The sequence below is a fragment of the Lolium perenne genome, chromosome 1 (genome assembly GCF_019359855.2).
Source record: "Lolium perenne isolate Kyuss_39 chromosome 1, Kyuss_2.0, whole genome shotgun sequence".
NCBI lineage: Eukaryota > Viridiplantae > Streptophyta > Magnoliopsida > Poales > Poaceae > Lolium > Lolium perenne.
The window spans coordinates 10,443,366-10,459,053 of NC_067244.2; the positions used below are offsets into that span (position 1 = coordinate 10,443,366).

General features: G+C 38.8%; 1 long non-coding RNA gene across 1 annotated transcript in view; it reads left to right on the plus strand.

The window, feature by feature from the left end:
- LOC127326022 (uncharacterized) overlaps positions 1–12,050 on the plus strand; it is a 32,840-nt gene extending 20,790 nt beyond the window's left edge. Inside the window, exon 3 of the long non-coding RNA XR_011751075.1 lies at positions 10,931–12,050. This is a non-coding gene — a long non-coding RNA (uncharacterized lncRNA). The remainder of the gene's footprint in view (positions 1–10,930) is intronic.
- Positions 12,051–15,688: the final 3,638 nt, after the last annotated feature.

The following is a 15,688-nucleotide window of genomic DNA, read 5'->3' on the forward strand; positions in this document are numbered from 1 at the left end:
TGTTGCTCTCAACAGAATACTAAACATCTTAAATTTCAATGTGGCTTTAGTGAGGAATTTTTAATTAAGAGCTATAATCGGAATTGCTATATTCATTATGGGTTCGAAGAGGTAGAACAATTTGTCTTATTTATGGGAGCTTCCGAGATAGAATCCTTCATGGTTGAGAATTATGAAACTTGTGCTATTTGTAAGGACCTTAAAGATTATGTCTCTACTATCCTTAATTCTTGCATAGAATGCTACAGTAGGAATCCTTATATCCTTGATTATAAAGAGAGACACATTAATGCACAAGAATGCACTCACAATTTGCAGGAACCGGTGGAAGAAGAAATTGATGAACCTGAAAGCGCATTGGATGAAAAAGAGGAGGAAATTGATGAACCTGAAAGCTCATTGGATGAAAAAGAAGAGGAGAGCGACGAACAAAAGGAGGAAGAATGGATTAGCTACCCATGCCAACCTTCTAATGAGAGTAACTCTTTATCTCCTACACTATTTGATCGTCCTCCATGCTTACCGAAGGAGGTTGAATGTTATGTTCCTGTGGATTCTCTTGAAATATTCCCTATGAGTAATACTTGTGAGAATAATTATGCTACTGTTATATATGATAATCCATGCTACTTTGATAAATCTTATCATAATGCTTTGCTTGTGCCTGATGTCGAAATGCATGGTACTAAAGAATTTTGCTTAGCAAATGTTTATGATAAATCTCTAGATGATGGTCCTATGTTACTTGATAATATTAATTGTACTACTAATGAAAATGGGATTGGAGAAGTATTGACTTTATTTAGGAGTCCCATATCTCTTGAGATTGATCGATCACCTTGTTATATTATTGATAAAAGTGAGTTTGGAAGTTTTGATCCTACTATATTTGAGCTTGATAAAAATTATATGTTTGTGGATCATGAAAAGTATGCTGCATGTGATAGTTATATTGTTGAGTTTGTTCATGAAGCTACTGAAAATTATTATGAGAGAGGAAAATATGGTTGTAGAAATTTGCATGGTACTAATACACCTCTCTATATGCTTAAAATTTTGAAGTTACACTTGTTCTATCTTCCTATGCTTGTTACTTTGCTTTTCATGAACTTGTTTATTTACAAGATTCCTTTGCATAGTAAGCATGTTAGGCTTAAATGTGTTTTGAATTTGCCTCTTGATGCTCTCTTTTGCTTCAAATACTATTTCTTGCGAGTGCATCATTAAAACTGCTGAGCCCATCTTAATGGCTGTAAAGAAAGAACTTCTTGGGAGATAACCCATGTGTTATTTTGCTACAGTATTTTGTTTTATATTTGTGTCTTGGAAGTTGTTTACTACTGTAGCAACCTCTCCTTATCTTAGTTTTGTGTTTTGTTGTGCCAAGTGAAGCCTCTAATCGAAGGTTGATACTAGATTTGGATTTCTGCGCAGAAACAGATTTCTATCTGTCACGAATCTGGGCTGTTTTCTCTGTAGGTAACTCAGAAAAATATGCCAATTTACATGCTTGTTCCTCAGATATGTACGCAACTTTCATTAGTTTTGAGTTTTCTGATTTGAGCAACGGAAGTATTTATTTAAAATTCATCTTTACTGGCTGTTCTGTTTTGGCAGATTCTGTCTCTGTTTTTTGCATTGTCTCTTGTGGACTTTAAGCAAGGCTTTCTAGACGTGGAGAGCTGTAGCTAATGTTTTATTGAGTTCTTGCAATGTGTCACTACAGGACTAAAAGTGGATTCAAGTTTTTTTGAGTACTAACCCCTCTAATGAAGTTTATGAGAAGTTTGGTGTGAAGGAAGTTTTCAAGGGTCAAGAGAGGAGGATGATATATGATCAAGAAGAGTGAAAAGTCTAAGTTTGGGGATGCCCCCGTGGTTCATCCCTGCATATTTCAAGAAGACTCAAGCGTCTAAGCTTGAGGATGCCCAAGGCATCCCCTTCTTCATCAACTTATCAGGTTCCTCCCCTGAAACTATATTTTTATTCGGTCACATCATATGTGTTTTACTTGGAGCGTCTGTGTGCTTTTATTTTTGTTTTTGTTTGAATAAATTCGGATCCTAGCAATCCTTGTTTGGGAGAGAGACACGCTCCGCTTTTTCATATGAACACTTGTTCTTCGTTTTACATTTAATGTTCAATGATAAAAGTTGGAAGCTACAACACTTATTATTGTTTGGTTGGAAACAGAAAATGCCTCATATGTCTTGGATAATTTGACACTTGGCAATTGTTTTGAGCTCTCAAATAGATCATGATTAAGTTTTTTTTCATGTAGTTTAAACCTATTAGTGGATAACTACCATAAAGCTTGTTAAAATTGGTTTGCATAATTAATCTCTCTTAAGGTCTAGATATTTTCTGGTAAAAGTGTTTGAGCAACAAGGAAGACAGTGTAGAGTATTATAATGCTTGCAATATGTTTTTATGTAAGTTTTGCTGTACCGGTTCATACTTGTGTTTGCTTCAAACAACCTTGCTAGCCTAAGCCTTGTATCGAGAGGGAATACTTCTCATGCATCCAAAATCCTTGAGCCAACCACTATGCCATTTGTGTCCACCATACCTACCTACTATGTGGTATTTCCTGCCATTCCAAAGTAAATTGCTTGAGTGCTACCTTTAAACAATTCAAAATGCTTCTCAATTTGTGTTAATGTTTTATAGCTCATGAGGAAGTATGTGGTGTTTATCTTTCAATCTTGTTGGGCAACTTTCACCAATGGACTAGTGGCTTCATCCGCTTATCCAATAATTTTGCAAAAAGAGCTGGCAATGGGATTCCCAGTCCCAAATGAATTAACAAAAAAATAGACACTCCTCCATGGTATGTGATTGTTGGACGGCACCCGAAGGATTCGGTTAGCCATGGCTTGTGTAAGCAAAGGTTGGGAGGAGTGTCATCATAATAAAACTAAAATAAAAAGGCACTCCTTCATGGTATGAGATTGTTGGCAGGCACCTGAGGATTCAGTTAGCCATGGTTTGTGAAAGAAAGGTTGGAAGGAGTGCCACACAAAAATAAAATAAAATGGGAGCCGCTCTTTGAAGGTTTGTCTGGCAAGGGGGTTAGAGTGCCCGCTACCATTCGTTGACAACAACAAACACCTCTCAAAATTTTACTTTTATGCTCTTTTTATGTTTTCAAAATCAAAGCTCTAGCACAAATATAGCAATCGATGCTTTCCTCTTTGAAGGACCATTTTTCTACTTTTATGTTGAGTCAGTTTACCCATTTCCTCCCACCTTAGAAGCAAACACTTGTGTTAACTGTGCATTGATTCTTACATACTTGCATATTTGCATTCATCATATTACTTTATGTTGACAATGTCCATGAGATATACATGTTACAAGTTGAAAGCAACCGCTGAACTTATATCTTCCTTTGTGTTGCTTCGATGCCTTTACTTTGAATTTATTGCTTTATGAGTTAACTCTTGTGCAAGACTTTTGATGCTTGTCTTGAAAGTACTCTTCATGAAAAGTTTTGCTATATGTTATCTATTTGTTAGCAACTATAGATCATTGCCTTGAGTCACTTCATTCATTTCATATGCTTTGTAATAGTATGATCAAGGTTATGTAAGTAGCATGTCACTACAGAAATTATTCTTTTTATCGTTTACCTGCTCGGGACGAGCAGGAACTAAGCTTGGGGATGCTGATACGTCCCCGACGTATCCATAATTTCTGGCTGCTCCATGCTTGTTTTATGACAATACTTACATGTTTTGCTTGCACTTTATAATGTTTTTATGCGTTTCCGGAACTAACCTATTAACAAGATGCCACGGTGCAGTTCTGTTTTCTGCTGTTTTTGGTTCCAGAAAGGCTGTTCGGGCAATATTCTCGGAATTGGACGAAATCAACGCCAAACATCCTATTTTTTCCGGGAGGCTCCAGAACACCGAAGAAGAGTCGGAGAGGGGCCAGAGGGCCACCAGACCATAAGGCGGCGCAGCCTGGCCTGGGCCCACGCCAGCCTATGGCGAGGAGCCCCCAGGCGCCCCCTTGCGCCGCCTCTTCGCCTATAAAACCCCTTTCGACCTAAAAACGCAGTACCAATTGACGAAACTCCAGAAAGACTCCAGGGGCGCCGCCGCCATCACAAAACTCCAATTCGGGGGACAGAACTCTCTGTTCCGGCACCCTGCCGGGACGGGGAAGTGCCCCCGAAAGCCATCTCCATCAACGCCACAGCCTCCATCATGCTCCGTGAGTAGTTCCCCCATGGACTACGGGTTCTATCAGTAGCTAGTTGGTATTCTCTCCTCCATGTACTTCAATACAATGATCTCATGAGCTGCCTTACATGATTGAGATCCATCTGATGTAATCGGTGTTGTGTTTGTTGGGATCCGATGGATGATACATTATGATTAGTCTATCTATAAAGTTTGTGAAGTTATTGTTGCTGCAATCTTGTTATTCTTAATGCTTGTCACTAGGGCCCGAGTGGCATGATCTTAGATTTGAGCTCTATAATTATTGCTTAGATTGTATCTACAAGTTGTATGCACATGTCACTGTCCGGAACCAAAGGCCCCGAAGTGACAGAAATCGGGACAACCGGAGGGGATGGCGGTGATGTGAGGGACACATGTTTTCACGGAGTGTTAATGCTTTGCTCCGGTACTCTATTAAAAGGAGTACCTTAATATCCAGTAGTTTCCCTTGAGGCCCGGCTGCCACCGGCTGGTAGGACAAAAGATGTTGTGCAAGTTTCTCATTGCGAGCACGTACGACTATAATTGGAAAACATGCCTACATAATTAATAATCTTGATGTTCTAGCTTAATGCTTTGATTCCTATCAATTGCCCAACTGTAATTTGTTCACCCAACACTTGTCACTTATTGGAGAGTTGCCACTAGTGTAGATCGCTGGGAACCTCGGTCCATCTCTTATCATTATATACTCGTTCTATATGTCATTGGAAGTAGTATCAACTATTTTCTGGTGCCATAGCCACTGTGTTACTGTTACCGCTGCTGTGTTACTTTTATTATTGCTCTCATATTACTGCTACTTTCACATCACCCCTGTTACTAGTGCTTTTCCAGGTGCAGCTGAATTGACAACTCAGTTGTTAAGGCTTATAAGTATTCTTTACCTCCCCTTGTGTCGAATCAATAAATTTAGGTTTTACTTCCCTCGAAGACTATCGCGATCCCCTATACTTGTGGGTCATCACGCCCCAACTACACCAACAACAATGGAGGGCTCCCGAAGCCCGGAGGCAACAACAACAACAGCCACAACAACAACAACCACCCAAACAGCAACAACCATGGAAACAACAACAACACCAATACTGCCCCAAGGACTGGAAGCAATGCTACCCCCATCACCCCAAGGACAAGGCAACAATCAACTGCTATGAATGTGGAGTTGTGGGTCACTACTCCAATGAGTGCCCCAAGAAGCTTGCCAAGATTGCCGCCAATACCGCTGCACCTGCTCAGCAACAGCGCCGCTTTGCAGGAAGAAGGAACCAGAACAACAACAACGGCCGTCTCTACCACATGACTGCCAATGAAGCTCAGGAAGCACCCCGGACCATGCCAAGTATGTCTTCATGTTAATCAAAATGCTCAATCTCTCTTAGGAACCTAACTTTTCTTAAAATCTCGGGACGAGATTTGTTTAAGGGGGAAGGGTTTGTAACATCCCAAAAATTTCAAAACAAAACAAATGAATTTCCCCATTTCCAAATTTTGGAACCAACAAAAACTTTTATTCAATTAAGTTTGATACATAGTGATCTTGCTTAATTCTTGTGTTATTGCCATGATTGCTTGTTATAGTATTTTTGAAATAATCTTAAACCCTAAACCTCACCTCTCTTTTCACCACCCAAGTTAAACTAAAATAAAAGGAAATTAAATAAGAAAAAAGGCATATGTGCCTATGGCTATATTTATAAATCTTTACCCTAAGCTCTTCTACTTTGTTTAGAGGTTTGGAAAACCTTCATACACCTTACCTAGTACTTATCAAACCAAATCCAAAGTGAAACAAAAGAAAATAGAAAGAAGCTAAAAATGCCATAGAGGCATATGAGAGTAAAATAGCAAATTTGTGAATTTAAGAATCTTGACCCTAAGACATGTTGTGAATGGTTGGATTGCTTCTCTATACCATTTCAACACTCAACAACACCAATTGGGTCAAGCCAAGTCAAATTAAAAATCAAATACAGCATATGCATAGAGGCATATGTGCCACATAGCCATAATACCCAATTCTTGTTCTATGCCTTTAAACCTTGCCCAAATAGTATGAAACCATCTCTAAACCTAATCTAACCCTAAATTGACCCTAACCCATGCCCAAGTAAAGCAAGGGGAACAATTTACAAGATTAAGAAAAATTGACACATCACCTCTTAGGTGTTATGGCCATTTTTGCAAATCTTTGAGCTAGACCTTTTGGAATGGTTTCAATGGTTTGGAAATGTTCCTAAACTAATAAGAATCACTTTGGAGTCAAGAAAAATCAAATCAAAAGAGAGAAATCAAATAGGGAGAAAATCCCATTTTCACTCACATACGTTTTTAGTCAAATATGCAAATCTTTAACCAAGGCCACCTTAGCTTGTGCCTTTGCTTGTGAAACACTTAGATATCAATAACAAACACTTTTGCATCCAAGAAACACAAATCAAATCAAAGGAGAATCAAAATTCAATTACATGTGATCATGGTCACTTTTGACCTTTTTAATATCTTACCCACTTTGAGCTCTTCTATTAAGAGATTCTTAAACCAAACCCTAGCAACTCTTTGCACCTCATCCAAGACCTCATCAAGATGAACATTTTTCGTGTTGACCACTTTGACCAAAGCTTTGACCATTTCTCTAATTATTCAAGCCAAGATGCCACCTCGAAACAAATTCTAGATTCCCTCCACTATTTGAATTTTCACAAAACCTCTCCAAATTTCAAACCAGTGCCACACATTGTTGCCCAACATCATTTAGAACACAACCATGCAGCCATTTGTCCAAAATTACACACAAGGGAGGTCATTGCTTTGGAGATGAGAAGTACAGATAAAGTGAAAATGGGGTACAATTCACTTTATTCATCACTTTTCACTTTTCCTCTCTCTCCCTTGTACTCCTTGTTAGTACACCATGGTACTCTGAAAAGCACATCATGATATGACACCACCTTGGCCATGATCACCATGCTCATGATTGCCACTCATTGCTTGTACCACATATGCTTTTCACTTTAATCAATGGTGCACACCTCTAGCCCTCTCCCACCTTGCACCCTATGTCAAATCCCATCATCCCACCTCAACCAAGCTTGCAGCACTCATAGACCAAGAAAATGATGCAAAGAGGACCATGCCAAGCCCATGCCATTGATGTAGACCTCACCATGCCACCACTTGTCCTCCTCCTTCTCTGAAGCCTATATAAACCCCGCCCCTCGCCTTGGACAGCCTCACAACACCCAGCAGCATCCCTTTCCTCCTCCTAGCGCCTCCCTCTCGCCCTCCTCGCAACTCACCGGAGCAAAAGATCGCCGGCGGCATCCCTCAAAAACCGCCCAGATTTTCATCACCATAGCCACCGAGCCCTACACCAAAGTTGTAGCCCTTGAAAAGACCTTTCCAACGCACCTAACCACGCCTCAATCCGAGCTCCGAGGTGAGAGAAATCACCCCCGCAAGCTAGCTGCGTCGGGAGGAAGACGACGGCCCAGCGCCGTCGGATCCCGATCCAACGTGCCGCGTGGTCCGCCTGCACCCGACGTGCATGCGCCATGCATGCGTGGCCCAGGCCGCAGCTGGGCTGGCCCAACTCCGTTCCCGCCCCCGTTTGAATTTAAATTCCGTTTTATCTTTTTCCTTTAATTTTGCATACTGGTCTGTGCTAAAAATTGAATAGTTTCAAATCTACGAGTCCAAATCTAGCAAATCAAAATGTTCCAGAAAGCTTATGAATTTATCTAGCTAACCCCACTGGATTCAACCCCATAACTTGTGTATATTTTGAATAGAAAAACTAACAAAACAGAGACTTTTCAGTATTCAAATAAATCTTAAAAATCAACCAATTTGAATTTTGAAGTGAATCCAATTGCTATAATTCACATTTCACCAACTCTAATGTACTATGTAAAAATATGATATAGGTTCTGTACATGATCATGGGCTAGATGCAAAATATTGGCTATGTAGTCAATACTAGCCCATTTAAACTATATCAAATTGTTAGAAATTTAAATCTATGAGGTGTAGCAACTCATTTAAATCATTTTCTCAAGTGTTGTGAAGTAATGTGATGACCTCTTTTGCTTAGTTTCATATTCGCTCACTTGTGGAATTTAAATCAATATAGTATTTAAATTGCAATGGTTATTTAAATCACATGAGATGATGAATCTCATTTAAATCACTTTTCTCAAATAATAAGTGTGAAGTGTTGACCTTAGTCAATGTGATCCTCCCTGGTTATTTGAGAAGATTAAATCTTAATAAGATTCAATGAGAGTAAGTTATTTCTCCAAACCAAAGAGAAACCTTAATTCCAATTTTCAATGAGAGGAAATTATTCTCCTAATATTCAATAAGGAAACCCTAGCATAATTTGTGAATAAATGTTAAGTAGTGATGCTAGATCATTTGTGTGAGCCAATAAGGCTAATTAAGACTATTTAAGTGTTGTTTGGTGATTGTATCCTCGTATTCGTTTATAGACGCTAGTACCGGAGACTATCAAGAGGAAGAGGTTTTCTACCAAGAGGAAGAGCAAGAGAACTTTGATCACATCACCAATCAAGGCAAGCTATTACCAAGGCAAGCTAGACTAATGCAAACTATTTTGGTTGCAAGTTTATATTCTTGCAAAGTGCAAAGCTCTACAAGAGCAAGGCACCATTACATTTTACTTTATGAACCTATCCCAAGTTTTTACTTTACAAGCTTTATTGAATTTTGTTTATCAAAGTTACTTTTTGATTTATGATTCACTTGGTTTAGTTGTAGAGTAGTACAAGAGCATCACACTTAGCCTAGCAAGCTCCAAGATATTTAGCACCTCTCATAACTAGTTGCTAGTGCTCAATATCAAAAGTGACTACTCTAGCTGGGAACTTGTGAAATGAAATGATCTTGAAAACCTTGGAATGATGAGTCATTCTATTGAGAGATTTTGAAGGTGAATATGACTGGTGAATGACTTGGTGAATTTTACCAAAAACACTGATGGTTGGGTTCGGATGCGATACCATTCCAATTTTACAAGTACCCCCACAATACCTGAATCTGGGTAAGGCTTAGCTGGAAACTTATGTATTTTAGTATGGGTTCCCTCTGAACAAGCGTCATAGGGGTTATGCCGAGGCTGCCTCCATTGAAAGTGAAATAACGTGAAACGAGGTGAATGTACTACCCAAGCCCTGTGCAGTTCCCGGGTTGACGGTTTGTTTTCACCGGGAGGCCAAGCTCATGGGGAGAGGTGCCTATACTAGAGTATGTAAATGAAAGGTTAGGATTGGTAGTTCGTGTACTGCGTACGATAAATCAGGGCCAGTTACCCCTGACGAACTATTGCAATTGTTGTGGCACAAATGTACAACCTCTGCAGAGTTTAACCTATTCGAATAGCCGCGTCCGCGGTCATGGACAGTTGGAAAGGCCATACTGTTCCGTCATCAGAACTTTTCTAAAAATATGAATGGTAACTTGTGATTTGAATTGAAAGGTGACTTTGACTCTGAATCACAACTGAGTTGTGGGAATGACACTAATGTTCCCACTTGAGTTTAGCAAATGAAGAAGTTTTGTATATTAAAAGTGCTTATAAAATAAAAATGGCTTTCTGCAAATGAAACTAGAGCTTAGAACCCCCTTACTATAGTAATGGTATTTACCTTAGTATTAGTTTGCGAGTACTTTAAAGTACTCATGGCTGTGTCCCTGGCTATTCAAATGGCCAGACTATGAAGAGGAGTACCAGAACCCGGAAGAAGGATAGCAGGACGTCTACGACAACTAGGATCACTCCTGACGTCAACAGTTGCCTGTGAAATAAATGGACTACTACGCTATTTAGCTTCCGCTATGTGTTATGTAATGGATCAATAGAACTTCTATTATTGTAATAAGACTGGATCATGTGATCCTTTATTTGTAAGACGATTATGGTATGTAATGAATGATGTGTTGTGATATCAATCTATTATGTTTCGCAAAAACAATATTCCTGGGATTGCGAGGAATGGCATAATAGACATCTGGACTTAAAAATCCAAGTGTTGACAGCTGACAAGTCGGGATCACCAGCCTCGCGGGAAGTTTTCTCGGCGTTTCCGCGCTTTCGTTTCCTCCGGGCTCACCGAGCGCTTCCGGAGGGTTGGGGATGACCTGGGTTCCCGGATGGATGAAAGCCCAATCTGGACGAAAACGAGGATCCGGGGGCGTGACTGGACCGTTTTGATCCATCCGGCTGAAAAAAGGCGTCCTGGGGGCCTTCCCGGGGAGACGGGCTGGAGATGCTCTTACATATGAAAATCTGAGATGGACTATGAAAAGTGCATAGTTATTTTGAAGAGCAAGTGTCTTCAGGCGAACAGATCAAAGTTTCGAAGTCACATTTTCTTGTAATACCGGCTGTAGCTAAATAGAATATTGCTGTTGCAGATGAAGTAGAGCATGATCCAGCCATAAAAATCAGTAAAGTAGACATAGGTTCCTCATTTTTAGTGGCAGGTTTAATGGCTGAAAACCTTCATATGATTATCATTTGTATTTATGTAACTGCAAAATGATTCTGATTGTTTACACAGGTGTGATTCATTTTCCCATCCAACTTCTATGGCAAGAATAAAACCAATGTACAGAGATAACATTTTATAGTTTCCTTGAATATCCTTCTTATGTTGTTTCATTCCCATGTCATGTAGAGTAGATAGTTTCATATTTATTTTGCAAGGAACACAATGAGTTCAACAAGAGGAGGAAAGTAACAGTCTACATCTCAAATGGTTTCAGTAAAGTTGTAGGTAAGCCTAACGGCCTATTTGACCTTGTTCATTTATAAGGCTAGAACGTTGTTTGATCTACGGTCTTTGGCCATGTATGGGCCATGAATATTGGATTATCCCACTTTAGATTTTGATGTTTCCTTTTCTCTTGATGGAAGATTCTGATTTACGTATGCTTTACCTTTTATTTTATAAGGCTAGAACAAATGGCACTTTAATTCTCAGAAAAAAAACTTTACTTCTCTGTGCCATTAGTTCAGTATTAGAAAACCAGCTACGGTTACTTCTGTGTGATTAGTTCAGACAAACAATAAGTTTTCCTTTCTTTTGTCATCCCCTGTGTCATTATTTAGACCTACGAACTAGGCACAGTTAAGTTTGTCAATATATAACATAATTATAATTGTGCATGTTTGTAGTCATGTGTCGTGAATACATCAGATAAGAGTTTTTTCAAACATAGTGACTTATTTGTTTGTTTTTTCATGTGCGGGGAATATCATAATCGAGCAATCGAACATGAATAGGATTGTTATTTTAAATTTTGGTCACCCTTTTAAGAAGCTATCCATGGTACTTTCCCATTTTCTTATTTTTTTTAAATGTCAGGTTGCCCTTGCACAAGGCTTGACAAGGCCGAGCTGAACGTCGAACAAGACCAGCGCATGTGACAATGCACACCGTTGAGGAACTCGGGAACGAGTGGGTGCACATGCATGGCCTACCCCTTCGATAGGTGGCGGCACGACCGCACAATAGTAGGTGTTTGAAGTAAAACTTCTGTAGATTTCAGATTGAATTCCATATACATTGATTGCTCTAGGAAGTAGTAGGTGTTTGAAGTATTGTTGCTGCCTTAAATTAAATCCACTGTAATTTTTGGGTTCATTCAACACATCTCATCCCTGTTTTTACAATCTTGCCTCAGTTGCCTTGCACTAAATATGTTTAATCATCTTCTGGGAGAGTGTGCATGCCAACAGGTTGGCATTAACAAATGAGGATGTGTGTCTTTGTTAATATGTTTTGTTCAGTTTCAGTTTTGTTAATTAGATCTGGTAGGCAATGTGTAATACACAATGTGATTTCTGTGAAATCTATTTAAGTTCTTGACACACAATTGCATCCGTACCTGATGGGTATTTACTATTTAGGCTAACTCTAAACTTTTTTTAAAACATTTTGCAAATTGTTGTCAAGATCCGGATCCTTGGTTTTTTCTGCAAGTCTTTAAAGATGAGCCGACTGAATCTTTACTTCATTTGCTTGTTCAAAGAAATTAATGTAATTATTTTGCATGCCTCTCCTGGAAAATCTATAAGCAGAACTGCGGAAGCCGAGTAGGAGCTTGTTCATTTAGTATTGCAAATTGACTAAAATCATCCGATATGATTTAAGGAGACACATTTCCATCGGCTATGTTTTAATTCTTAACATATACTACCTCCGGTCGGTTTTAATCGACGCGGAGGGAGACCTTTGCATGCGTGTTGTTAGGTGCTGATCGCGTCAATTTATTCCGTCCAGAGGTAGTATCCTCCCTTCCAACATGAATTGGTAGACTCATAATTTGTGGGTACATCTTATTCGGAATATCTGGGTAAAAAGAAACAAAACGAACATGTGTGTTGTTAGTCCTTAGAGGATTGTTAGTAAGAGGGTTGTTGATCTCCAGAGGTTAGTAAGAGGGACAAAAATACCGGTATATAGTATGGGGTATTCAAAAAAATTTAAGTCACCATGCTTGCGTCAAAAAATGAAACCATCTTTCTCCATATTTTGTTTTCCCGTGGCAACGCAAGGGCATTTTAACTAGTCTAAATAAAAACAGCAGCTCTTGCAATTAGTTTCTTTTTTTAGGAAAATCCAGAAGAAGTTCTTGCGATTAGTTTTTTCCATACAAACAAAATGTCAGTTACATGTACTTGTATACGACAGAATTAGTAACATTACCCACACCTTAACTTATTCTTGCAAACCATGATAAATTGGTCCTCAACTTGTCATGCGGATACAAAACTGGTCCAAAATCATCCTCATAATGATTATGTGGTGTTATTTATTTTTGCAAAAGCCCACCTTTATATTTTAATTTTGCAGTCTGCCGTTCAACCACCTTCCCCGATAATTCACCATTGTATTGATGTCAGTTACTCCCTCGATTTATATTAATTAACTTAACTTTTTCTAGATATAGATGTATATAGTCAACAAATGCGTTGAGATACATTGGATCGAAGGGATCAAGGGAGTACAAAGAATCGTTCAAGCACTTTAGCCCTTGTGACAAGTTTTTTACAGGAAAGCGAGGCAGAAGTACAAGTAACCGTTCTCACTTGTATTGATGTCAGTTACATTCACTACTGTAAGTAATTTTCCGAATTCTATTAATTTTGAGCAACTGTTATTTCTGAAAATATTTTTTTATCTTTTGAGTTCAAAAAATGTATATTTTTTCTGTCAAGTAATTATTACAAAAATCAGTTCTATATATATGAGTAATAATTTCCTAAAGGAAGTTCCTTACTTTGGTACTCTTTTTATAATTTGGTAACCTCTGAAATCAACAAACATATTGTTGGCCTAAAAAACTATTGTTTTAGTTTTCTAACGATCGAAGAAGCTTTGATATTTTAATTGATTAAGAGTGGTAGTTATTACGACATGTCAGACAATAGCCAAAAAAGAAAGACTACTCGGTATCAACTTTGGATTCTATTTCTCGTTGGGATATGTGATTAAATTATTACCCAACTATGATCTAATGATTTTTTTTCATGAGAATTCTAATGTTTGGGTGAGCAAGCAATTTTTGAAGACATAATAACTCGAAAACACTAACCTTTATTTTATTTATTTTGTTTGACTACTAAAATCTGTCTACAAATCAGTTGCATATCCAATTTGTCAACCCCGTGGTTGTATAACATGAACTTGTGCAACCATTGCTCCTCTCCACCGCCGCCTTTTAAAAACCTAGAGCCGCCTCCACTTCCATTCCCTCCATAGATCGTCCCCACCTCTAGCCAGTCTTGCAGGTATGAGGAGGGCTGGGGAACCCGATCTATTCACGAAGATTCTATTAAAAATAGTGTTTTCATAGATTAAGTTAGGATCTTCGTAACTGTTTCTTTTGGGCTCCACCTCAATGAAGATGACACCGTATACAACAAGTGATCTTTGGCTCTTTGTTCGACAACGAGATCTCCTTCCCAGTATCAATGGTGGTGTTGGAAGATAAAAATTCTCTAGGTATGGGCATCCAGATCTTGCTTCGCCAGATTGATTTTGGATCTTTTCTCATGGTTGCTGCAAAAATGATTGTCCTCGCAATTGTCTCTGGGCTCTCCACCGTTTTGACCAATTTGTTCGGTTATTTTTCATTGGCATATCGTGTTGGTAATCTTTCCGATGTGGATTGACTACTTTAACAGTTGTGCACGTGAACAACCTTGTGATTGTGTATCAAATGAAAATTATGGGAGAACCTTCGTTGCTATCTACAGGTCTATGGTTTGGTATCTATATTTGGCTGCTTTTAAAATTACAAGACCGTGTCATGGAAGAAAAAAAAGTTTGAAAACCTTGAAGATTTCTTCGTTTTTGAGACTTTATTTTGTAATCGTTGAAATAAGCTCGTGTATTTCTACCATGTACTACAATAGAAATATATGGTATTGATTGTAAAATAAAAACCCATGGTTGTACAAAAGAAGTCAAGAAGAATTAGATTAAGGCAGGTACGACTAGATACTCATTATTTGGTATAGATGTCTTAGTATAATGAATCTTGCTAGATAATCGACATACCGACCAAATCAAATGAGCAATATTTCTTAATCATGTCATCAATAGCACAATCACGAGACATGGTCCTCATAAGGAAAAAATGAGTGCATGCACAGGGCACGCCAAGATCTAAGAAAACCTATATATTGAAGAGGTACAAGGCATCCGTCTAAACTAGTTGTACCAAACCCTAAGATGCTAATGTTGCATGATTCTCCAATCTCCACCATGGCTTCTCTGGACCTTTTGACAACACAATAGCAGTCCTTTGGAGGTTCACAGAAACAAGCATCAAGTACTCGATGATCCCACAAATGTCATCCTTTTCACGGTGTTTGATCTCCACCAGATTGAGATTGAAATGGTAGTCGGTCATTTTCACTGACATGGGCCTCTCTGCCACCCTTTCAGAGAGCATCGGAAGCTTTAATTTGACATAAAAAAATACATATTGTTATGATTAATTCCAATCACAGTGAACTAACAGGAACCCTCTATCGTAGAGTAGAATGCATGGATAGTAAAAATCTAGTACCGTGCAGTTTTGTAGAGTGAGTTTCTCCAAGTTGGGAGCGAAGAGGATAAAATACTCCAGGAGCATGTGAGCATCATCGCACTGGTCTAGGATCAATGTACTCAGGTTATTGAACCTTGGGAAATCTCTGCCATATCTATGAACCATCACCTGAAAAACCAAAAATACATATAACCGAGTTGTAAAATTTATTTATCACACACGCTTGGAGTATGGATATATATGTATCTCTAATCTTGCGGCAAGTAAAGGTAGAATTCGAACCACATTCAGCGGCGGGAAGCTCGACATCTCTAATTTCGTGACATTGTGAAGGCTGCAAAGGAGGTCGAATTCGTTGAGGATGCAGCTTC